The sequence below is a fragment of the Elgaria multicarinata genome, chromosome 14 (genome assembly GCF_023053635.1).
Source record: "Elgaria multicarinata webbii isolate HBS135686 ecotype San Diego chromosome 14, rElgMul1.1.pri, whole genome shotgun sequence".
Classification (NCBI taxonomy): Eukaryota; Metazoa; Chordata; class Lepidosauria; order Squamata; family Anguidae; genus Elgaria; species Elgaria multicarinata.
The window spans coordinates 29,511,626-29,537,096 of NC_086184.1; the positions used below are offsets into that span (position 1 = coordinate 29,511,626).

Sequence of the window (25,471 nt, forward strand, 5' to 3'; positions counted from 1 at the left end):
AAGATGCCACGGTCAAACAGGCCCTGATGTGGTAGATGCCAACCTCAGAGGAAGACATCCAGAGCATCCTCCTACAGACTTTAATGCCCAAGGAGAGTCATATGGAAGAGAGTCACTCTGAGGGGTGCTTGGACTCGAGGACGAGTGGGGAATCTCTTTCAGCCAGACAGCCCATTTCGGAAAAGCTTTCGGGGTGGAGGAATTCCAGTGGTGAACAGAGCCAAGGGCAAAATGGGTGGGATATTACAGCTTAAAGCTTCTACTTATTTATTTGACTTGAGCCCTGCCTTTCTATCAAAAATGGCACTCAAGGCCAGGCCTGCTGGCCAGTTCTACACCTTGTGTCAAAACTTTACGATGCCAATGAAGGGGGTCAACAGATGGTTGCTGTAACATCTGTATCTGAAGCTTCTATGGATCTCAAGTTACATCTGGCTTGGGGCCAGGCTATCTAAAGGAATGCCTCCTCCCATATGTACCTGCCTGGGCCCTAAGGTCATCCTCAGGGCCCCCGCCAAAGGAAGTGAGGCAGGTGGCTACCAGGAGGAGGGCCTTCTCTGCTGTGGCACCCCGGCTGTGGAATGAGCTCCCTAATGAGGTTCGCTTGGCACCTACATTATATGCTTTTAGAAGCCAGGTGAAGACCTTTTTATTCTCCCAGTATTTTAACAGCCTATAAATAATTTTTAACTTGGTGTTTTAAATTTGTAATTTTGCATTGCTGCTGTTTTTATCTGGTTGAGCTTTTATATTGTATTTTATATTATGGTTTTATACTGTTGTTTTATACTTTGAATGGTTTTAATTTTTGTGAACCGCCCAGAGAGCTCCGGCTATTGGGCGGTATAGAAATGTAATAAATAAATAAATAAATAAATAAATAAATAAAATAAAATAAAATAAAATAAAATAAAATAAAGCAGCAGTGTTGATCTAGCCTTAGGAAAGGCATTTCAGACTTTTAGAGTGGGGAAACCACAGCGCAAAAGCCAGGAAGCCACCCCAACCAGATCCCAAAGGGCTGGATCTGGCCGAGGGCATGTAGGGCTGTCAAGGCCAGAACCAGCACCTTAAATTCATCCTAGAAACAAATTGGCACTCATCCATGGTCTCTTAAAAAATAGCATACACAGCCCCCAGAGATCAACAACAGTTAATAATCGTGCCACCACATTCTGGACTGTTTGACCTTTCCAGACAAGGCAGTTGTACAAAACACACATTTATTTATTTATTTATTTATTTATTTATTTATTTCATTTATTTATTTCATTTATAGACCGCCCCACAGCTGGAGCTCTCTGGGCAGTTTACAAACTTTTAAAGTTTGATCCTTAAAATTACGCAAAGAAAGCCTCCCTAAGAAGAAACCCAAGAAGTCTGAAAAAAACAGGTGTTCCCTCTGTTACCTGATGGGATTTTCTCCCAAAGCATAGGAGCCGTGAGGCACAGGAGGTGCGAGGGCTTTGTTAGCCACAGAAGCTTCTGGCATTGTAGTTTTGGGGGTGACGGGGGTCAGCAGAGGCCCTACCCTTCAATCCCAGGGGCATATGAACTCAGGAAGCTCCCCTGGAGGCCAGTTTGTCCCATCACCACCCAAAGAGGGGCTCCCCTGCACATGGTTTTGGTACGATGCATTTCAAGGTGGGCAATGCCACCCATACTGGACATTCCGTGATTGCTCCAGTTAGGATTGCAGGCAACCAGAGATAGGTCTGGGGAAGAGCCCTGTCGCTTGTGCACTCTGTGGGGTCATGATAAATAGCTGTAGCTGGAGCACAGCAAACGATGCTAAGAGAGTGAGAACCGGTTCCTGTGAGAAATAACCTTTCAGGAATGCGGGGAAAGCAGAAGTAGCCAACAGTTGAGACTTCTCAAGGTTGTTGTATTCATCCGAGAGCAGATAACTGCCCAATTATTTCTCTGTCCCTGAGGAAGAGCCACACAATCTGCTCTTTAAGAGGTCAGAATGGGGGCAACATTTCATTATTATTCTTTTTAAAAACCCATAACAACAAAACAGGGTGATGATCTAATACTCACAGCACAACCCTCTGGACATGCCACCTCTGGTCTCCCCACGCTGCGTTCACATGGGAGATGATAAGAAAAATAAACTCAGTTCCTTCATTTTAGGAGTTCAGAACATCAGGACTGGGGGGGGGGGCAAATCTGGTCCTCTGGAATCCATTTCAGGCCTTCTAGGGTTCCCCAGAAGACTACACCTCTTCTCCTGGCCCAACCCCCTTCCCCAAACCACCCATCATTTGATGTTTTCGGGGCTTTGGTGCAGCCTTTTCCCCATTCTAAAAGATTGAATTGCCTCTCCTAAAGCTTAGTTCCTGTAGGTAAGAGCTGGAAGCTAAAATAGAATCACAGAATAGTAGCGTTGGAAGGGGCCTGTAAGGCCATAGTTTCCAACTATTCTATGAACCCCTGCTCAATGCGGGAATCTACCTTAAAGCATCCCTGACAGATGGCTGTCCAGCTGCCTCTTGAAGGCCTCTAGTGTGGGAGAGCCCACAACCTCCCTAGGTAACTGATTCCATTGTCGTACTGCTCTAACAGTCAGGAAGTTTTTCCTGATGTCCAGCTGGAATAGGCTGGTCTTTTGGGGGAAATGTTTTTGGGCCATGCCCCTTTTGCCTTTGACCCCACCCACCACTGGATGGTGTCCCCCAAGAGTAGGCTGACCACATGGAAAACAGGACAGGGCTCCTGTATCTTTAACAGTTGTGTAGAAAAGGGAATTTCAGCAAGTGTCATTTGTAGACATGTAGCACCTGGTGAAATCTCCTCTTCATCACAACAGTGAAAGCTGCAGGAGCCCTGCCCTCTTTCATGTCTGGTCATTCTAGTTTAGCTCCTGCAGCTTTCACTGTTGTGATGAAGAGTGAATTTCAATGACACCTGCTGAAATTCCCTTTTCTGTGCAACTCTTAAAGATACAGGAGCCCTGTCCTCCTTTCCATATGGTCACCCTACACAAAGTGCAATATAGAACAATATAAAATACAAAAACTTAACACTACAATATAAAAACACAACCAGAATAAAACCGAGCAGCAGTGCAGAGATTTACAACTATTAAAGATACAGGAGCCCTGTCCTCCTTTTCATATGGTCACCCTACCCGAGAGCTTCTCCAACATAGAATTCAGCCCGAGGAGGGCTGGAAGAGGTTCTGCACCTGTTCTCTAGCTATTGCAGCAAAGATCTGTTCCTGGGGGAAAGGGGTGCTTAGCCGTGGCTCAGAGGAAAGGACTTGCTATTCGGCTCTCCCCCCACCCGCCCCCAGATTCTTGCAAACAGCTAATCGAAGTGAAAATCTCTACTCCATTTGATGAAAAATGTGACGTTTCAGTTTGACCTAGGAAAAAGCATGGCACTCCCTGAAACTAGTAAGAGGTTACAATCAGTACTAGAACCAGCCAATTTCTGCTTAGGGATTGAAAAATCCTACGGGAAAAGTTTGCGTGAGGATACATCCATAGTATCTGGCATGGTGCTGGCCGTTCTTCTCCATCCAACCGGTTACATGCATGAACATACGTGTGTGCATACACACACCCCAAGGAAATTGGTGCAGGTGCCAGGGATTGGAACCCACCCAGTTCTTTTTATCTGTGCACCACATCCTCAGACCTGGTGGTTCCTCAGTCTGTGTCCGCAGAATAATAATAATAATAATAATAATAATAATAATAATAATAATAATAAGTGCTCCGGTTACATGCATGAACATACGTGTGTGCATACACACACCCCAAGGAGCTGCTGCAGATGTTTTCTGCAGAGTATACTGCACGTAAATGTCACTATTAGGAAACAATAACTTCTTGGCAGAAGTCCAAAGGAAGGGCATTTCAGATACAGAGAGCAAAGCCAACTAGAATCCAGCTCCTCACACTCTGCCCGCTGGACCGCAGTGGCTGTAGTTTCATGAGATCCAGCTCCTTGCCCCATTAGAAAGCCATTTGGCGGGCATGCCTGCCTAATTCGTTAAGGTCAAATGTGGCCATTGCAGAACGAGAAAGTGGCTTCTGGAGATATGCCTGCACCACTCTAGGCAGCTGCATTGAAAACTGTGCGCATGTAAGACTAAAACCAGGGCTTGCATCTATTTTGTCAAAAGGTTTGAGGGAATGAATAGAAATTAGCGAGATGTTAGTCATGAATGCAGGAAACTTGCCAGATTCACGGTGTGTGGTATTCCCCCCCAGCGTCAAATTGAAACTTCACACTTTTTACCAAACTGAGTGATGCTTTTTGCTTTGATCAGCAAAGGAAAGAACAATTTTATAGGTCTCTTGGTCTAGTGTGGGAATCTTTTTGTTGTGGTCATGTTGGCATCAGGGATTTCCCAAACTTCTACTACAATCATAAATTGATATTCAGTGGTGTCATGGTAAATTTTGAATCATGGGCACTCATCATGACCGAACCCATAGCCGCCCCCGTTGCTCCCAAAGAGAGTCCAAAAATGCAGGTTGATTCATTGCTCCATCTGTGTGTATGCGCGTTGTGCATATGCACACAGCATAATACCCACATTATCAAGAAACAGCTGGACAACCATCTGTCAGGGATGCTTTAGGGTGGATTCCTGCATTGAGCAGGGGATTGGACTTGATGGCCTTGTAGGCCCCTTCCAACTCTGCTATTCTATGATTCTATGATTCTATCAGGATTAGGAGACAGTTATAGTACAGAGAACCAGCCAAGGGCAGCAGTGGAGGCTGGTGCCTTTGATGTAAGTGGGACAGTGAATCCGCTCTGGGTTTCAGTCAGAACTCCAAAGGAGCTATTCAAGGAATTATCCTTAGCCAAACAATCAGACTGTAAGCTGCATCTTTTTACTTATGTTGTTGTATAACCATTATGCATAAAAAAATAAATGTACACTGATAGTTCTAGATATAAAGATTAACATATGAGAATAGTAACTGGGACTGCCCAGCTGAAGAGCAGCACGCCTCGGCCTCATCCATCAGCCTGAGGACCAAAGGCCTCTGGGAGTTTGCACCCCAAACTAACTTGAAAGAAGTTTACGACAAGGGGGAGACCAACCTGGCCCCACACAATCAGCCAGGGAAGGAACAGCTGCAAGGAGCTTGCTTCACCTTTCCCTGCCAGAAAGAACATGCATTAGAACTTTGTAACAAAACACTAAATCTTGAGTTTGCCTTTTTTTTTTTCTCCTCCCTCCCAATCACTTTTCCTTTTGTGTCATGTCTTTCTTTTTTTTTTTACATTAATTTGTGGACAGGCGCTGTCTTGCTATTGAGTTGGTAAGCCCCTCTGGGAGCCTTTTACAGCTGAAGTGTGGGTCTAAAACACTTTCAATAATATTCATTGATAAAGGTGGGATGCCATTCATGCTCATATGAATGATGCACACTGCATGCGAGCCCACATGATTTAGCGCATTGCCAGGACGCCCGGGGAAGAGAAATAGTGGAAATGATTGGGGTGGGAAAACAGCCTCGTGATATTGAAACTTGAAAGCTGGAAGGAAGATGACATTTCCTTTCCAGGGCTTTCCAGTGATGATGAAATCTCAAAAGGCAAATTTCTACAGGGGAAACCACATCGCCAGTGAGCCGAGGCAACGCTGTGGTTTCCCCCCAAAGTGCTAAAAGCGGGGGTGGGGAGTGATGCTCAGGAGACATTTGCCAACTAAGAGACGGAAAGAGCAAACTAGGCATAACAAGCAAGCATGCAAATACCTATGGGAAACATTCATCAGAACTAAGAAAAAATTAGCCAACCCCAAGCCATCCTGCAGCCCCGTCTTCAGCACCAAGCATTGATTCTTTTGTCAAACCGCACATGGAGCTCAAAGTGCTTGGCTTCAATTAGCCTTCCAAATGACCTGCGAGGTCCTTCAGACTCTAACCTAATCCACACCAAGCAGGAAATTGCACTACGAAAGCGGTATATGGCATGTGTCATGGGCCTCAACAGTTATCAGTGCACTTCAATGCCGCTATAAAGCAGTCGTGTGGCTCCTGCCTTTTATATACTACTTTCATACCACTTTCATAGTGCAATATCCTGCTTGGTGTAGACACGGCCTAACCCCAAAAGCCACCCAGCAGCAGAAGCCAGCTAGCTGGGAATGATGGCATTGCAGTCCGGGTTGGAGGAGTCTGTCTTAGGATAGACCTGAGATTATAACCTCTAGGACTGGAGTCAGATAACATGGGGGGAATCTTTCTCCCCTGCCCCCTCCATCAGAGTTGAGTGTGGTATGGTGTATATGCACTCCTTCCAGCAGCTCTGGTGCAGAGGTTTCATAGCACATCAAAAACCTGCGAGACCTTCTTGATCAAAGGCGACAGCGAGAGAGGAATCATAGGAGGGTGAAGACGCATCCCTCACCCCACCCCCAACTTCCCTTTAAAAATGATCACCAAGATTCTGATGGTGTAAAGCAACAGCCACAACTGGGACCTTTGGCAGAGCAATTGTGCCATGAAGAACAGGAAAGCAATGAGTAGGAAGTCATATCCAAACCAGGCAGCCATCAGGTCTCTGAGAAGGGTGAAAGCAAGGCTATTCCTCCATGGAATAGTCTGTTGATTTTAATTTTATTTTTTTAAAACGGAAATTAATGAGTTCACATGAGCAGACAGGTCTTGGGGCATCGAGGAACCTGCAACCTTTCCCTTCCCCAACTCAGCCGGGCATCAGTGCAAACCACTATGAGCCTGGGGCAGCTGCACTAGGGCAGGTCCTGTAGCTCAATGTTGGAGCTTCTGTTCCACATGCCGAAAGTCGCAGGTTCAATCCCTGGAATCTCCACGCAGCCCCTGTCTGCAGGCTTAAAGAGCCACCGCCTCCCAGTGTAGACAGTGGGTGGATTCCTGCATTGAGCAGGGGGTTGGACTCGATGGCCTTGTAGGCCCCTTCCAACTTTGCTATTCTATGATTCTATGAATCTGTGGTGCTCCAGATGTTGTTGGCGTACAACTCCCATCATCCCTGATCATTGGCCATTCTGGCTGGGACTGGTGGGAGTTTGAGGCCAGCGACATCTGGAGGGGCGCAGGTCTCCCACCCTGTCATGGAGACAATACTGAGCAGGATGGACGAAGGTCTGATGGGGGATCAGGTGGCTTCCTCTGTACCTAGCTGGAAAAAACTAGGGATGGGGGAGAAACGCACTTTCGAATAGGGGTGAGCTTCGCCTCGGCCCAAAGCGTTTCAGGCTGATTCGACCTGATGGCCAACTGCTGCCCCCAATCCGTGGGACTTATCTGAAGCTTCCGTACACACTGGTGTGCCACCCAAACTCCAGGAGAGTGGGAGTGGACAAGGGGACAAAACCACCAATGACAGTTGAAGAAAAAAGAGAGGTATACGCTGGTGTTGAATAAGATTTGTAATATTTAATGGTAATTTCCTCAATAAAAAATAGAAAATGCGTGGATTTAAAAAGGATAAACTGACGCCTGCACTAGCTCTACGTTCCGGGCCCTTAGGTCCTTCATCAGGAGCTGTACCATCGTCAAGGTTCATTTGTATAACAAATGCTGAGTATCTTTCCCTATACTGTCCTCAGGAGGACTGCTTGAACTGCAAAAGATACGAACCGCTTCCACCTCCTCTGGCCGCCTCTGGCCAGCTTTTTGCAGCCTGGATCGCATACACCTACTGAGCTCACCCTGCAGAGATTGAGCCGTAATCCCTCCAGCAACCCAGCTCTTCCAAATAAGGACCAAACATTTCATGCTGAAACTAGAACAAACTGACCCTCTTAGCTGTGTAGAAGGCATTGCGTCAGGAGACCAAAATGCCACATTGAAGAGAAATGGCGGGTGGAGGTGGCCAGGCGGTGGAATGTGGGTGGATAAAAGAATAAACCGTCCTTCTAGTTTGGCATGGATTAATGGCAGCCATAAGGCAGGCTTCCCTACATCAGTGCCTCCCCCCCCACACACACAGCTGTTTTGGATTTTAACTCCCATCAGTGGAGGCTGGTGGCTCTGATGTCAGTGGGGCAGTGAATCCACCCCTGGGTTTCAGTGTAAAGCACCTTGGATAGTTCCTTTAGAGTTCTGTGTGGTTCTGACTGCAACTTGAAGCTTCCAAATCGTGTGAGGTACTGGTTCCTCTCTATTCGGCCCTGTTTAGGCCTCATCTAGAGTATTGCATCCAGTTCTGAGCTCTACAATTCAAGAAGGACGCAGACAAGCTGGAGCGTGTTCAAAGGAGGGCAACCAGGATGATGAGGGGTCTGGAAACAAAGCCCTATCAGGAGAGACTGAATGAACTGGACGTGTTTAGTCTGGAGAAGAGAAGATTGAGGGGAGACATGATAGCACTCTTCAAGTACTTGAAAGGCTGTCACACAAGAGGAGGGCCAGGATCTCTTCTCGATCCTCCCAGAGTGCAGGACACGGAATAACGGGCTCAAGTTAAAGGAAGCCAGATTCCAGATTCCTGACTGTTAGAGCAGTACGACAATGGAATCAGTTCCCTAGGGAGGTGGTGGGCTCTCCCACACTAGAGGCATTCAAGAAGCAGCTGGACAGCCATCTGTCAGGGATGCTTTAATCTGGATTCCTGCATTGAGCAGGGGGTTGGACTCGATGGCCTTGGAGGCCCCTTCCAACTCTACTATTCTATGATTCTATGAATTCACCACCTCGCTGACATTGGAGCCACAAGACTCCACTGATTCCCATCAGCCCCGGAATGCATGGCTAATGGTCAGCAATCTTGGGAGCTGTAGCTACACCTTGACCACTTCAACCCATTTCACATGCAACCTTTTCTTGCACATTTCTCTTAATCACAAGTAGATCACAGGTAGGAAATGTGGTTTCCATAGACCCCAAGGAATTCTCAGGCATCTTCCTTAGCAGGCATGAAGGTGCCCCACCCTGCCCACTTAAAAAAAAAAAAAAAGGAACACATTTTCTTATCAGCAGCTGAGACGGCTGTAAAATAGGTTTCTGTTAAAAAGGTTTCTGTCGGTGCTGAAAACTGCGGGTTCAAAGGAGTTCTTTGGTGGGCTGGGGCTCAGCCCCCACTTCTGCCTTGTACTCAGTCTTACTGGTCCTTTGTCCTGCTTCCCGTGGCAGCCATTTTGTGGTAGTGCCCATGACAGGGTCCTCAATTTACCAAATGTGCCCATGACTCCAAAAGTTTGCCTGCTCCCGAGGCAGATGGTGGACCGTCATGACTGGGGTGCAGGAATTGGTGTCTGAATTATTCAGCAACAATTGGCCCCAGCAGGTGGGGGGGGGACACCCTTCAAGCTAGACATCAGGCAGCAAGATGACTTGTGCCAACCTTGGTGGCCATTGCAATGAATGCTCACGGGGGTCTCCATGAGTGAGGAGGCCACGCTCCTGCCCAGAGATTGGGCTGCCGCTCAGTGAGGCCATGGCCAAAGTCAAGGGTAGGCATCGTCGGGCATGTGCTGAGGCTCACACCCAAATAGGGGCCCACTCACAAGTCCCTCCTGGGCTTGTTCCTCCTCTTCCCCATTGCAACCTGCTTGCTCACCTGCCTCTCACTCTGGCACAGACAATGGCTGTGGTGAGCAGGAGATGCCCCGGCCTCCTTGCTCCCTGGCTCTCTGCCTGCCAAGCAAGCAAACAGGAGCAATGATGAGAAAGAGGAAAAGAAAATAAATTTTAAAAATGTAATAAATAAAATAAAAAGAAGAAGCAAAAGCAGCTGGTGAAAATGGCAGTGGGAACACAGTCTCACTGAGGGCCCAACTGAAGGCATCCCGCCCCAAAGCCCTCAAGAATCCAGTGATGGCACAGAGGGCATCTCACGACTTTTGCAGAATCAGGCAGAAAGCAGCCCAAAGGAACAGGTTGCAACAGGTACATGACTGGCAGTTCCCACACCAACACACGGACCCGAGTGCAATTATCCTTCCCTTTTTGTGATGAGTCTGTCTGATCAAGAAATGCACAAACAGTGCATTCCTTTGGGGAAATTGCATTTGTCCTCCAGCGCAAGCGTGAAGCAGAACTGGGGCAGCGCTGTGCAAGGAGAGGAAGACCTCACCAAGGCAGCCAAGTTTCCATCCCACCGGTACCCCCACCCCCACCCCTGGTTTTTCCTTTCTACAAGTGTTCATTCCTGGGGAGGGGGGCAAAAAAGTACTAGAAAGGTACTCTCTGCTTGAAGGCAATGGATGCTGGCAGCTCCAATGTCAATGGGGTGGTGAATCCACTCCGGGTTTCACCGCCCCACTGACATCGGAGCCACTAGCATCCACTGCTTGATGCTGGTCGTCATGGAAGGACAAAACCTGCCCCCCGTACCTGACAAGCAACCCTGAGAAGGCCACGACGGCAGAGGAGAGGGCAGCATCCTTCTTCTGAAGGCAGCCACCAGAGTTGGGAGCAAGAAGACAGGCACACCCAAATTAGGAAAGGAGGAAAGCTGGTGATGCTAGAAGACGAGTAACTTGCCCTACCTTTTGACAATAAGCCAGAGGTGTCACCTTAGCCCAAAACTGAAAACCACTCTGTCAAACCTACAGTTTGCTGCTCCAACAGAACATCCTTTTCACAGGAGGCAAGCCAACTGATTTCCAGCCAACCTGGAGGTACAATGGAGCCCACTTGGGCTCCCCCAGGCAGCCACACCCAACTCCCCCCCCAGCTTCAGCCCTCCCCCTGTTACTTGGTGGTTCCCCAACTTTTGTGCAGTTTTTGCCCCTGTTCTAACAGGCTGAAATGATTCCCCTGAGGATTAGTTACCGCCAGGAAGAGCTTGAAGCTGAAATATGCTGGTATGTTTGGCATTTTGTCTCTGCTCCTTTTGCCCTTGGTCACCCCCCACCCCCACCACTGGAATGCAGCTCCCGAGAACTTCTCCCAAATGGGATTTGGCCCACAGGCTAAAAGAAGTTCTGCGTCCTTGGGCTACACTGACAGGCTGCACCTCTCCAGGGTCTCAGGTCCCTGCCTGGAGATGCTACAGACTGAACCTGGGACCTTCTACATGCAAGGTTCATGCTCTTCCACTGAGCTGTGGTCCTTCCAAATATATTGACGGTCAGGTGGCCACTTAAAAGTCGCCAAAAAGAAAGAAAGAAAAAATACATCACATCAACCCCCCCAAGAAGGAACAAAAGAAGACACAGACTAGCGTAAATTTTGCAGGCATGAATGTATATGTATAGATGCTAATTTAGAGATAATGACTATAATTTAAATAGCAGTATGATGTAGCTCACCATCATGGGGAAGACCATGACCTGAATGCCTGCTCAGTCCGCTGTCCAGGTGCTAAAGTGTTGGTGGGCAACTCCTAACGCCCTCAGTGCTCTCCCCTCTTCTTGTTCTTCCAACTGAAACCAAACTTTGACTGGGCAGCGCTTCAGACAGAGGACGCTGTCAAATGGAGGACTGCCATCTGTAAAATAGGACCTAAGACCACTCCCGTTGATAGTCCTTAAGGAAATTATATATAAATAGGATCTCAGGATGAGGGTAAAATCCAGACAGGTGGGCAACTTCTCTGTGGTCCAAGCATCAAAGGCAGGCTTCGTTGGACGCCCAAGGGACTCCTCTATGGAGCCGCTGTGAACCCTCGACCGTTGCCAACAACCTAAAAAGGGCTCTATCTCTGCTGTCAGCTGGCTCTCTGTGGTTTCTCACATGGAGTCCTGACAACAGCCTTGTTTCTAGACATTTCTGTGTTCTTCGGAACTCAACAGCCCCCTGATCTCACTCTCATCGGAGCGCGTGCACAGACTTGCGCAAGACGGCAATCTTATCTCAGGAGGTCAGGCTGGGCAGGTCTTCCTCTTAGGAGAATCCAGCAGGCCAAGATGTATTTTTTCTTCTGCCTACCGGTATCCCGGAACGCAGGTTTTTCCGTGGCAGAACAAATGGCCTTATCTCCACCCTGAGCACACTGTTCCGAAAGAGCCCGGAGGTATATTTAGAAAACACTTCCCCACTAAACAGCACATGCACCCGGTGCTTCGATTGGCTGCACTTAGAACAATAGGGCATAAAAGTCCCTGCTTAGTCAGATGAGGAGAGAGAACACACAGAGAGCCCCCAAGGGGATCACATAAGTGAGGGGGGGAGGTGAAGAGGCACTGGTACAACTGGAGCCTTTCCTCCTGCCCCTTCCTGTCCCTGGAAGGATTGATGCTCATCTCATGCCAGTCACGCAACTGCCTGGAAAGGGCAGGCAAAGATTGATGCGCCACAAACATCGGTTGTGGTGTCCACACTGTCCCTAAAGGCTTAATTACGGTAAAGCCTATGTGCAAAAGCGGGTAGCAGAAACCTAATGCTCACGCACATGTGTGTGCGTAAAAACCACTTTGCGATATCCTCCATCACATGCAGCCCAAGAACACCCTAAGTTCCATGGGCAGTGTCATGTTAAAGTGAAGCCCACCTGGGCATGGCCCCCGGATTTTCAGAGCTGTGATCCAGATCTTTGAAGCTGCCCCAATTGCCAACAGCTGCCTTAATACTAGGGGTGTGCACGGACCCCCCGCTCCGCCCCGCAGGCCGATCCGAAAATTTCGGATCGGCCCGCTCCGCACCGCTCCACCCGTAGTACACTTCTCTTCGCTGCGGAGCTCCAGCTCCGAATCAGAGATCCTCAGTGGAGGGGAGTAGTGCCAGGTAAGGCCCCCCTCGCTCCTCTCCCTTACCTGCGTCCGTCCACGGTGGGAGAGGGGGGGTTTACCGGGCCCTGCCGCTGTCGCCGCATGGGCGACAGCGACAGGGCCCGGTAAACTCCACTTACCTTTCTTGCAGAGCTCCGGATTGAGGCAAAGGATCCGTCTTCACCTCGATCCTCTTCGCAACGCTCCGCCGGCCCCCCAATCCTCTTCACCTCCGCTTTAAGGGGAGGCGAAGCACCCCGCTCCGCTTCTAATTCGCCGGTCCGATTAGAAGCAGAGCACATCCCTACTTAATACAAGGCTGCTGCTTCCCTCTGTACTCAGCAGCCTTGAAGTTCCCAGGAGACCTTAGGACTCACTCCCTTAGCAGCCTAACAGGGACTGTAGCGTGCCTTTTACGCTAGTGGGGAGACTGTCCCCTTTCTGTCTGTAGTCTATGCATTATTTTCATTAAGTCCAGAGTCCAACATTGCCAGACAGCACCACTGGCTCCTGGCTTTCTCGGAACGGGTCTGACTCTCCAGAAACCTGCCCAGCCAGGGGCTCTTGGGTCGTGGCCCCCGTGCCACGGGCCATTGTGAGCAGTGAGGTCCGGGCAAGAGGAGGAGCAGGCGCGTGGGCTGCTCGGCCATGAAATGGAGGCCGGAGGCCGTCCCCACCTGCTTCTTTCTCTAAGCTGGCCCAGGGCCCTTACCTTGGGGGGGGTGGATGCAAGTGGGGTTGCTGGCAAAAAAGAAGGCTTTGAATGAGCAGCAATGTCTGAATTTGGGTCAAGGTACTGTATGAGGGCACGGCTTGCCCTGTCTTGCTTGAGTGCGCCTGGGCTCCTGGGCTCTGCAACTATCCTTCTGCGTTGTGCCTGATTATTGCATGATTCACATGGAGAGTTTGGCGAGGACTTGGTCCTCCTTGGCCTCAGGCCTTTGCTCTAGGCTAGAGAAAAGTGAATAGACGTGGAAGGAAGGACAGGGGCTCTTGCTCTTTTGTGCTCAAAAGCCACAATGCCTTGTGGCACTTAAAAGACTCTCGAATTTACATAATAAGCATTCGTGGACTGGCATCCACTGAGCAGAAAGTTATTTCGAAAGACGTTGCGTTTCATGTAACTGGAGAAAAATGGCACTTGTTGAAATAAAGGTACAGGAGCCCTGATCATCTCTGTGGCAACTGGTCCAGGGACCAGGAGCAGTGAAGCAACGTCCTGAGGTCTCTGCCCAGAGTTGTTGTGCTTGCTGGCGATGGTGGAGTGCGGGCAGAGCAAGTGAGGATTTATTCAGAAGTAAACCCTATGATACTTAATGGGGGTAGTTCCATTGTAATTGGACGTTTGCAGCCTAAGAGCGTGAGTTATTATAGTCCACAGTGCATTCACACACTGTTTCTTGCCAGTTCGGTTTGCAGTGAATCAGTGTTTAAGGTGCCAGAGAGCTCTTTGCAGGTCCCAGGCACCCCATCTGGATTTGGGCCTGTAAGACCAAGTGTGGGTGCAGGGAGAGTACGTTTTCAGCAAGCACAATTTGGAAAATTGCACAGGTCTGTCTTGAAAACAAGGAAGAGGCTAATTACCTTGCCTCCTATAAAAGTTTAAATTACAGTCATTATTTCTAATTATGAAGATATATTTGCATGTGTAAATTAGCATATGTAATGTGTGCAATCTTTTGTGTGTGGTATGGGCTTGAGACCTGGATCTTTCAGGTACCTAGCGCCATTCCTGCCCTTAGCTAAGCTCCACTGCCTGCAGCCGTCCTCATCAGCCCGGTACCCTGCAGGTGTTTTGGACTACAACTTCCAGCACTCCTGACCATTGCCCATGGTGGTTGGGGCTGATGGGATTTGAAGTCCACAACAGCTGGAGGGCACTGGGTTGGGAAAGGCTGGCCCACAGGTACCAACGGCTCCTCTTTGCTGATTTTCTCGGGCTGTTCACACTGTCTCGCTCTTTCAGAGACTACATTGTGCTTCGAAGAAAGAGAAAAGGTCCGAGAATGCCGAGCCCTGCCTGGCGTCGCCTGATCTCTTTCAATTCACTTCAAGGCTTTGATACAATGCCTTGTTCGAGATCAGGCGATTGATTGCAGCATCAGACCCCGCACCCCAGTCCACCCCAGCCCGGGTGCATCCTGCTGTTTCCTGAGAAAAGAGAACGCTCCTTTCCTTTGTGGGGGGGGGGGGGAGAGACTTTCTGCCATGAGCGACTGCATCTGCATGACCCACTTCCTTTCCTAGAATGCTGCTATTGTGGTCAAAATACTTTGACTGACTCACCTGCCGTGGAAGAAATAGAAGCGACAGACAAGTTGGGTAACTTCTACTGAAACAGCTGATGCAGTGACTCAGACACAGGCCCTGAGGCCAACTTGTCTACCTGCGGCAAGACGGGAGGATCCATCCAGCAGCCCTGTATCTCAAAAGCCTGGACCTGCCATGACCAGAAGGCTTGGGGGGGACGGGGACCCTGATGCATCACAGACAGCTGAGTTCCTGCGTCTTTATTGCTAGGAGAGTTGGCAGGTGCAGCTTCTCTCCTCCCCTGGCACTGGGACACCGGTCAGATTTCCCCTCCTACAAATTGTTAAATAGATGGGAAGCCTATATTTGTATCTATATCTATCATTAGCCTTGTCCAACGTGATGCCCTCCAGATGTTGTTGACTGGAACTACCAACATCCCCAGCCAGCATGGGGTTCTTTTCACACAAGCAAAATAAGTTCTTTGGGGCTCTTCACCTGAGTGAAACAAGGTACGCTCATGATTGGCCACTCACAGAGGCTTGCTGGTCCTTTTTGATGATGATGTCAACCTCCTGCATGTCTCCCGTGCCTTCCCCCGATAATCCCGTTCTAGAAAAAAATCCGGGATATCTCGATACTTCTGAAATATTGCAGGATTTCCTACCCTGAAGCACCTGTTAGAGGATGCTGTTCCATTCAAGGCTATGAGGTGGGAAAGTTTTCAGTTATAGACCATGTGGTTGCTCCTCTCCACCCATGAAATGCAGTCCATTATAATTGCACAAAAGAAGCAGGAAGCAAAGCCCAGGTAAGGCAACACGATTTAAATCTAAAGAAACCCTACATTTAGAGTGAGAGAAACAGACGCTTGCATCTTTGGAAGTGCTCTCCCTGCCTTCCCCAAAGTGGTGCCCTTAAGATGGGTTGGATTACAACACCCATCATTCCCAGTCAAGCAGGGACAATGTTGGCTGGGGGTGATGGAAGTTGGAGTCTAATGCATCTGGGCAAGGGTAGCTTAAAAGCATGCATTTTGAAATGGAAAAGGAACCACATGCTTGCCATTTAATCCTTCACATATACACAAAAACATATTAACTGCATAGATTTTAACTGAATGACATTCTCCCCTTCCTCCTCCCTCCCAATCCCCTTTCCTTTTGTGTGGTGTCTTTTAGATTGTAAGCCTGTGGGCAGGGACTGTCAAGAAATACTTTTGTAAGCTGCCACGAGAGCCTTTTTTGGCTGTATGGCGGCATAAAAATGCATAAATAAATAAAAATGCATAAATAAAATAAATAAAGCTCTTTGAATCCGTTTACGACTGTTTGTGGGGAAATTGCAGCATTGGGACCCAACTGCTGGCCTTTGAGGGCAGGCATCGCATGATCACATTAAGAGGCATTTAAACTGCCCCCAAATTTGTGCTTTGATTCTGAAAAGAGAGGACATGATCTAGACCAGTGGTTCCCAAAGTGGGCGGTACTGCCCCCTTGGGGGCGGTGGGATTGCATAGGGGGGCGTTAAGAGGCAAGGGGGCATCAGGGGGGCGCTCGAGGTGGTCTTTTCTGAGAAGCGCCTCTCCAGAAGGTCTTAAAACCCAGGGACATTTTTATGGGAGAAGGTAGTTTGGTCACAAGCCATATAGGGGAAGAATCCACACATGTATTAATACTGTTTAAGAAGAGTCCTTTTAACGGTGAATTGAAATGTTTCAAAAGCACCAAACTCTAATGAAGAGACATACCCTGCTTGGTGTGCCCTGCCACGCTGGCTGCAAAACAGAGGCATTCGCTCTTTTCCCTCCCTCCCTCGGCAAGCCTGTGGCGGGTGCTTTGGATTTTGAATAAATATTAAAGTAATTGTTACTGTTTTGAATTTTATCGTTATTATCTTCCTTAGTGGGTCGTTGAAAACCTCTATTCTGAATAATGATTTTTATAGTGTAGGGTAGGGGGCACTGGGCATGGGTTTGTGGAACCAAGGGGGCGGTGACCTGAAAAAGTTTGGGAACCACTAATCTAGACAAAAAGAAGCACTTTTGAGTGCCACCAATTTCAGTGGGAGAGATCTAAGCACATGCCAAGGTCTCTCATTGACATAAAAGGGACTAAGAAGTGATTAATCTTCATTGGATCAGCCTGATGTTTTTTGCTGCAGAATTTCTCTCTTTAAAAAAAAAAAATCAGGCCCCCATAACACAAGGATGAATGATAATTAGATGATCGTTCCAGCCCATGTACACCACTAAATTGGAAATAGTCTATAGCTCAACACACTGTCAACTGAGGTATTATTTCTCCCTCCTTCTACAATGCAGTGTCACAATATGCTCCATTTTCTCACCTAGAAAATGAAGGATTTGAAGGATTCTCCTCACACTTCTTTCTATACTCAGTTTGAAGACAATTACATCCCGCCCCCACACACACACACCCAAGCTGGATAACATAGCTCAGCCACAAAACTGTACATTTGGGAAGAAAAAGGGCTGGGCATATACATCAAAACAACTTTTACAATGAAAAATATCCACCGTTTCAACTTAAAATGGAGGTTTTGCGCTGCAAGATAAGAGAGAAACAAGCCACCATGCTTTTAAGCTCTCTGTCACCTCCTGTTTCAGCTACAGGCTGTTTGAAAACATCCACAGAATTTTGGGAATTCAGGCCCAACGCTCTGCCTGGTCTCTTCACCATTGGGCGGTTGGACTGCTGGAAATGAAAGCCACGATTCTCAAGAATCCACACCAGGCCTGGCAATGCATACCATGCATACCACGTTCTGTGTGAATTTCTACTTCATAAGAATTGCAAAAGAAAAAAGGGGAAGCTGCCAGTGTTTGCATTCGCTTGAGTTTTCAGTCTCTTTCCCCTTCCCTGCTGCTTCATAAACAAATGAGCGTCCATCAAACCAGACGCCTAACTTGCAGCGAGGTGTGGCCACACAGCATGTGAAAAGAAGAGTTGGGGACTCTCTCTGTCAAAAGCTGCTGATCCAGCTGGGTTACGGTGGTCAAAAGTTCTTGCCACACGTCAGCTGTTAATGTGGACAACTGGGCAAGCAGTGAATATGACTTCTCAACAAGAGACAGGAAACCCACCCATGACTCCTCTTGCAGTGGAGGTTGGTGGTACCAATGTCAGTGGGGCTGAGACTCCGCTCCGGGTTTCAGTCAGAACCAGTCAGAACTCTAAAGGCACCTTGGATAGCTCCTTCAGAGTTCTGACTAAAACCTGGCATGGATTCACCCCCCCCCACACTGGGATTGGAGCCAACAGCCTCCACTGCCCTCTTGTTTAGGGTGACCCTATGGAAAGGAGGACAGGGGGTGCCTGTATCTTTAACAGTTGTGTAGAAAAGGGAATTCAGCAGCTGTCATTTGTAGGCATGCAGCACCTGGTGAAATGCCCTCTTCATCACAACAGTTAAAGCTGTAGGGGCCCTGCCCTCTTTTGTATGTGGTCCCGCTAGGCAGGGCTCCTGCAGTTTTAACTGTTGTGATGAAGAGGGCATTTCATCAGGTGCTGCATGCAGACAAATGACACCTGCTGAATTTCCTTTTCTATGCAACTGTTAAAGATACAGGAGCCCCCTGTCCTCCTTTCCATAGGGTCAGCCTACTCTTGTTGTCCGGCTCAGGAGAAAGGGCAAGAGAGCAACGGAGCATGGAAAAAGGCGGGAAAGGTCTCAGAGGGACTCCAGGTCGTTCCAAAAGGCCATGTCTTTTTGAGAAATGGCTCCTTTTACCCTGCTGCCCAGGAAGTCTTTTTGGATCCACAGCATGGTGGAATTTGGGAGCTGCCTTCTTGCACCGGATCAAAACACGGCAAAGGGGCGTCCCCACTTCCCAACTTCCTGGCACTTACTTGTTTACAGCCGGGTCGCTTTCCAAATGCCCTCTTCCCTCCTTTCAAGTTGCTCGATTACAATTTGGATCGCAACCAAATATGTAACATTTTGCCGTCACGGCCTGTCTGTGCATGTACCAGGGAACAAGAAGAATGCATTGGGGGTGGGCGACGTAAGGTGCTTCTCCGGGCACTGGTCCAGAATTGTTCAAGGCTGGTGGACTGCACTCAAGCAGATTCAAACAGACTCTCCTTCCAAACAAACTTACAAATTTTATTTAAAAACAAAGACGCCTATGCATTGCTCTTTCAGGCTGTGGCCACTCTCTCCCCAGGCCAGAAGCAGAGCGTGCTGCTGCCCTGAACGACATCCTGGTTCCTCCCAGTCAGGCTGAATCCAGCAGTTCTTTCATATTGTTACACATAACCTTAAAAAGTCTCAACACATTTATTTTGCCATGAGCTTTCGTGGACACGACCCACTGGATTTTGGGGACATGGCATGTGGCGAAGTGGACAGCGCCCACAAAAGCTTATGCCAAAATAAATGTGCTAAGTTTTTAAGGGCACAATCCTGAGCATGTTTACACAGAAAGAAGGCCTGCAACTTCCGGAATTCCACAGCCAGCATGCTGGGAGTTGTAGGACTTTTTTCTGTGTATACGTGCATAGGATTGCACCCTAAATCTCCAGGGGTTTGGGACTTCACTTCCCAGCAATCCTGAACATTGGTCATGCTGGCAGGGGCTTCTGGGAGTTGGAGTTCAAATCACCTTGAGAACTACTGTTAGACAAAGGTTCTTTTGCCCAGGGGCGAAATCCAATTAGCCCCAAAGCACGACTCTACTTTCACAACGACAGGGGGTTCAAAAAGCGCTTCACTGATTTAAATCAAGTTCTGAGCTCTAAAAGGCGAGTGGTCAGACAAAGAAAACGAAAGTTAAGTACCTTTATATAGTTAGTGTCTGGGCTTTGCCCAGTGACAGTGTTAGCCAATCAGAACATAAAGTTTAGCATAACAGTTATCTTGCTCTGTATTCTTTTCGTCTTACAACAACTAACATTGTTCCTTTGTTCCACATCAACAATGACCTTCCAGGCCAGAGCTAGGAGTAACAGTTTTTGTTAGATAAAGGGGGAAACAAGCTGACACCTATGGATAGACGTGACTTCTCGCTTGCTGTGAAATGGCTGCAATTCTATTTCCTTTTTAAAATGGCTTCACTTTGGCTGACATAGCTTTCTTTTTCTAACACTACCTTCTGCCCAAGACCAACATCTTAGCCAGAAGCCTTTTCCAGCCCTGCTAGTTGAGTGGAGCTTGTAGTAGAGCTACTTTCCTGCTGAGAGTTTCCCAAAGACTCCCACCAAGTCCTCGGCTGCCTAGAACTACCTCTGCTGTGTTAGAAATATTGCGTTATGCATAGTCTGATTCTAGTTAGACCAACATTCTAACAGCATAAGGTGGGAGGGGGGGAGGTTCCGCTCTGTTCTGTTGCAGTTGCAAAAAGGCAGTTAACTGCTCTTCTGTGTTGTGAGTTGTCTGTATTAAGGAAAGGACAGACTGTGTTTCGTAGTCTCTCATCATTTGTTGTTACTACTTTCTTCAAACTCAACATAAAGAAACAGTTTAATATTATATATCATCTGGTCAAGAATATTCTGTCTCTGCCATCTTTCTATATGTCACATATAACTCCTAACAGAGTCATAGAGAATTAAGAGCGTTTCTAATATGCTGAATCAACATGTCCCTGCAGTGCTGTGGAGGGAGGCCCTACCCAGCCACAGAACAGAAACTCTGATCTGCTGGCCTCTAAGTTGTTGTTGTTGTTGTTGTTGTTGTTATTATTATTATTATTATTACTATTATTATTTGCGGGGTGGGAGCAGGGAGAAATTCTGCTGGAGAAAAGTCATTCTCTCTTTTTAGCAGAAGTATGTAATCACACACACACACACCTTTTCCTTTTCAAGAAAAGCAGCAATATCTCTCTCTCTCTCTCTCTCTCTCTCTCTCCATCCTCCTTGTAGGCTGGCATCTCCAGGGGGGTGCCTTCATGGCACTGGATTGGCACCACATCCCTCGGAAACCCTGCGCATTACCACCCCCGGGGTGGTGTCAGGTAATCCCAACGCAGAGGAGGGAGCGTGGGGCTTCTGGGCGGCCATGTGGGGACCAGAGCCACCCCTGCCCTCTTCCTGGTGGAAGGCGACCAATCGCAGGCTGCCTTCCACCAGGCACCGCCTGGCCACGCCTCTGCCAGGGCTGTCTTGACACCTTCTTGAGCGTCCTCGCCTCGCTCCAGAGAAAAAAATCGAGTAAGTCCCCAACTTTATTTTCTTCCGCAACTTCGGTGGAAAGCCCCGGGGTGGGTGCGCGATTGCAGCGTCGTCATATAATCGACGCCGCGCCACTGTGCACCCACCCCAGGGCTTTCCGAGCATTTAGACAGCCCCCAGGTAGGGCTGGAAAAACTCCTGCTAAAACCCTGGAGATCTGCTGCCAGTCAGTGTCGACAATACTGAGCCAGACGGACAAACGGCCTGAGTCAGTAGGAGGCAGCTCTCAACGGTGCTATGGTCCAGTTGCAGTCCCACACATCTAGAGGACCCCCAGGTTGGGGGACTCCGCTGTAACCCAGGCTGGGCAGGAACTGCAAGGGACAGAAGGTGGGGGGTGCAGCTCCCTGTCTCTCTGCATGTTAAAAAAGCATGAAGGCAGAGAGCCACTGAAGCAGGAGGCGGCATGAAAGCGCTCAAGCGCTCCACAGCCTGGATGCCCTCTCAGGAGAGCTGCCAGATGCAGAGGACGAGGGGTGCAGAAAAGGGAGTTCTCCCGCCTCGGCGTGGTACCACAGCTGAAAAATGCCCTCTCCTGCATGACCCGGAAAGAAGAGGAGCCCTGTTTGCTCCCTGGCATCCAGCCACCCTGGCGCCTTCAGCATGAGCCTCTCTCTCTCTCAGCTAGGAGAGAGGAGGAGGAAGAAAGGACGACACTGCAGAAGCGACAGACATAAGGACGCCAGTGTAGTTTGCTGGTGGGAAACAGGAACTTACATGGGTTCTCCCCAGCGGGACACTTTCCAGGTCACTGCGAGGCATGAGAGGCAAGGGGGCGGGGCAGGCACAGGGACAGCAGGGCAACGCTCCGCTTCCCCAGCCAGAGAAACGAAGCACCACACAAAAGCCGCTTCTGATCACGCGCAGGCCACTTTTATCTGCCACAGGCCACTGGGCCAGGGTGCCCGATTCCAATGCTGGAGGAAGGTGGGGAGAAAAGCCTCACGCCTGCAGCCACACAAATTCGTCAGCTGCTAACAAGCGCCACGCCTAGCGAAGTGTATCGATCCCCACGGAGGCGACAGCAGCACGGGAGCAGGCCGCCTGGACCAGTAAGGTTGCAATATACGTACAACACAGGCAAGTTATCGCAATCCTCCTGAAGGCGGCGCCCGATAGATGTGTTGGACTACAAGTCCCATCAACTGGCTGGGGATGATCGGAGCTGTAGTCTAGGATAAAGAGGGTTGGGTTTCCAGAACTCAGGTGTGGGATCTGCTCCCATTCCAGACGGATCACCCTCTGTGTTCGTCAAACTTTTAAAAGAGCAGAATCACAACACTCTCTCTTTTTTAAAAAGGGAATTGAAATCAAAGGCCAGCTCCACTCCTGCATCCAAAGAACGGTTGCTTTGAAAGGTGTAATGGAAACTTTCCCCGGGAGGAGCCCAATCCCTCTGTTCTTGCGCGACTCACAGGAAGTCACTCCTTGACTGAACGGAAGGCAAGCCCGGAACACGGAGAACCCCAGGCAGCCTTCTGCAAGGGTGACTAATTCTACTGTCTCCCTTTCTTGGCAGCAACGGAATGATCCAAATCATTCTGATTGCTGAGCAGAGTGGATGAAAGAGTTACAGTCAGCAGCCTCTTCTGTGGCTGGGGAATTGGGGTGAATACAAACTTCTAGGGTGCAATCCTATGCATGTTTAGACAGGAAAAAAAGCCTTTCAACTTCCAGCAGAGGCATTCAATCACCCAACGCAGGGCAGGAGGAGCGACAGAGGCAATCTTCACCTCCCCGTCCTCCTGCTCTGCAGAGTCTGCTAAGGTGGGCTTTTTAGTCAGTCTAGTAAGGGGGCTTTGGAGGGGGAGGTAAGGAGGCTGGAGGAGACTCAGGATAAATCATATCCTGGCCTCTCTGGTGTCCTCCCGTCCCCGTCCACAGGAACGCCTCCTTTCCTCCTCTGCTGAGATAGCTTTTCCTCAAAAGGGGGAATCCAAACAAACTTATGGTCCCTGGGACACTCACCCAGGGACCATAGGATTGCTCTCTCCATTAGTTAAATTGAGTTCTCTCTATGTGCTAGCAGCTTGCTCCCATCACACTGTTTGGGATCATTTATTTATTTATTTATTACATTTTTATACCGCCCAATAGCTGAAGCTCTCTGGGCAGTTCACAAAAATTAAAACCATAATAAAACAACCAACAGGTTAAAAGCACAAATACAAAATACAGTATCAAAAGCACAACCAGGATAAAACCACGCAGCAAAATTGATATAAGATTAAAATACAGAGTTAGAACAGTAAAATTTAAATTTAAGTTAAAATTAAGTGTTAAAATACTGAGAGAATAAAAAGGTCTTCAGTTGGCGATGAAAAGAGTACAGTGTAGGCGCCAGGCGGACCTCTCTGGGGAGCTCATACCACAACTGGGGTGCCGCAGCGGAGAAAGCCCGCTGTGGCGAATCATCACACTAAGGCAGCCTTCCTCAACCTGGGGCGCTCCAGATGTGTTGGACTGCATCTCTCAGAATGCCTCAGCCAGCTGGCTGGGGCATTATGGGAGTTGTAGTACAACACATCTGGAGCACCCCAGGTTGAGGAAGGCCGCACTAAGGCCTTAGCTAGACCTAGCAGTCTAGCAGGACGGAGGGGTGAAGATCTCACTATTGTTTTATCACAAGATCTCCCCCTCTGTTCACACATGGCGTGTGATGACCTCAGAGGGAGAGGTGTCGCGCCCGCCATTTTAAAATTATTTTTAAAGAGACCGGAGCGCACAAGTGCTCATGTGCAAAACGTAAGTACTTTTTTAAAAATAACTATTTTCCCCGCTCCCCACCCCCACCCCCAATGGGTGCAGAACTCCTAAGGAGTTCTGCGCCCCATGCACGGGGGGTCCCAGCTCCTTGCAAGGAACCGCTAGGAGCCGGGGGAAACCGCGGCGCTGGCCACACGAGCCTAAAGTGTAGAGTGAGGGAGGGATGATCCCTCCCTGATCCCGGGATCCCCTGTGCGTCATGTGGATGCACAGGGATGAATCAGTTACCTAGGGAGGTTGTGGGCTCTCCCACACTAGAGGCCTTCAAGAGGCAGCTGGACAACCATCTGTCAGGGATGCTTTAGGGTGGATTCCTGCATTGAGCAGGGGGTTGGACTCGATGGCCTTGTAGGCCCCTTCCAACTCTGCAATTCTATGATTCTATGATCCCGGGGATCGCCCCAGGATTTCGCCCTGTCTAGCTAAGGCCTTAGTTTTTAATATTTTCACAGCCTAGAAGAAACAGGATTTGAAATCAGCTAAGAAAGCTTTGCTTGTGGTGCCCTTGAGGAATGTAGTCCATGGGGCTGACGCATGGCAGAGCCTTGTCCGGTGGTGGCACCCCAACAGTGAAACTCCCATCCAGTCCAGATTCCCCCACATTGAATGTTAGCATTCAGGCCCCAGTTAAAGATGTATTTATTGTACAAGCTTTGGGGGTGTAAGGAAGTGTTATCTGCTTTCTGGTACAGTGATGGCTTTATTGCATTCTACTGTATATTTTTAATTTTAGGGTTAAGATTTTCACAGTGTTCATGTGTTGTGTTGATTTAATATGGGCTATTAGCCATTCTAAGATATTAGTGTGAGATATTAATATAAATACAATACAATAAATAAATACTTTGTCCACAGGGACTTGCCAATGAACTACCATTCTTACAGGACTGAATTGAACAAGTCCAACAGATCTCCCCTCTGTCCAGCAGTGCCAGGAAACCAAGTGACACTTTCTGTTAGTTTTGTGATGAAAGATCACAGTCACTTTCTCAAACATGTCAGTTCCGAAAAACATATTACCGTGTTTCCCCGAAAATAAGACAGTGTCTTATATTAATTTTTGCTCCCAAAGATGTGCTAGGTCTTATTTTCAGGGGATGTCTTATTTTTCCATGAAGAAGAATACGGTACACATTTATTGTTGAACAAAAAAAAAGGTCTTATTTTCGGGGGGATGCCTTATATTACAGCGAGAGGCAAAACTGGAAGTAGGTCTTATTTTCGGGGGATGTCTTACTTTCGGGAAAACAGGGTAGGAGTCTGAGGAAAGTATTGAACCATCTGGAGTTTTCAGCAAACTAGATCACAACCACTGCACAACTACTTTGCTAGCAAACTGTCTGAGAATAGCAAAATGAGCAAAAGCAAAGCAGGCTCTCACCAAGAACAGAGGCAGCATCCACAAAATTGAAGGGAACAGGCACAAAAATGGACTCCAAACCAGAACAAGTTGGATCAGAACTGTTTCAGGGGCTCTGCACAAGTATTTCGTTAGGAAACTGTCTGAGGATAACAAAATGAGCAAAAGCAAAACAGGCTCTCACCAATAACAGAGGCAGTAATTAAAAAAAACCCGAAGGATTGAAGTTGCAGGAGAAGGGCACAAAAATTGACTCCAAACTCAAATTAGGAGACCAACGATGCT

At 48.4% G+C, this 25,471-nt stretch overlaps 2 protein-coding genes across 4 annotated transcripts in view; both read right to left on the reverse strand.

The window, feature by feature from the left end:
• The window catches only part of TMEM170A (transmembrane protein 170A), a 382,399-nt gene that overhangs the window by 31,633 nt on the left and 325,295 nt on the right, over nt 1–25,471 (reverse strand). The window lies entirely within an intron of this gene.
• ADGRG1 (adhesion G protein-coupled receptor G1) overlaps nt 1–25,471 on the reverse strand; it is a 56,396-nt gene that overhangs the window by 26,967 nt on the left and 3,958 nt on the right. The window contains exon 1 of one of the 3 annotated variants that reach the window (XM_063141161.1): nt 11,216–11,541. The exons of 1 other annotated variant lie outside the window; for it this stretch is intronic. The gene's annotated coding sequence lies outside the window, so the exon portion shown is untranslated. Of the gene's footprint in view, nt 1–9,519; nt 9,540–11,215; nt 11,542–25,471 lie in introns of those variants that run through there. One more of the 3 variants, XM_063141162.1, reaches the window with a different exon arrangement.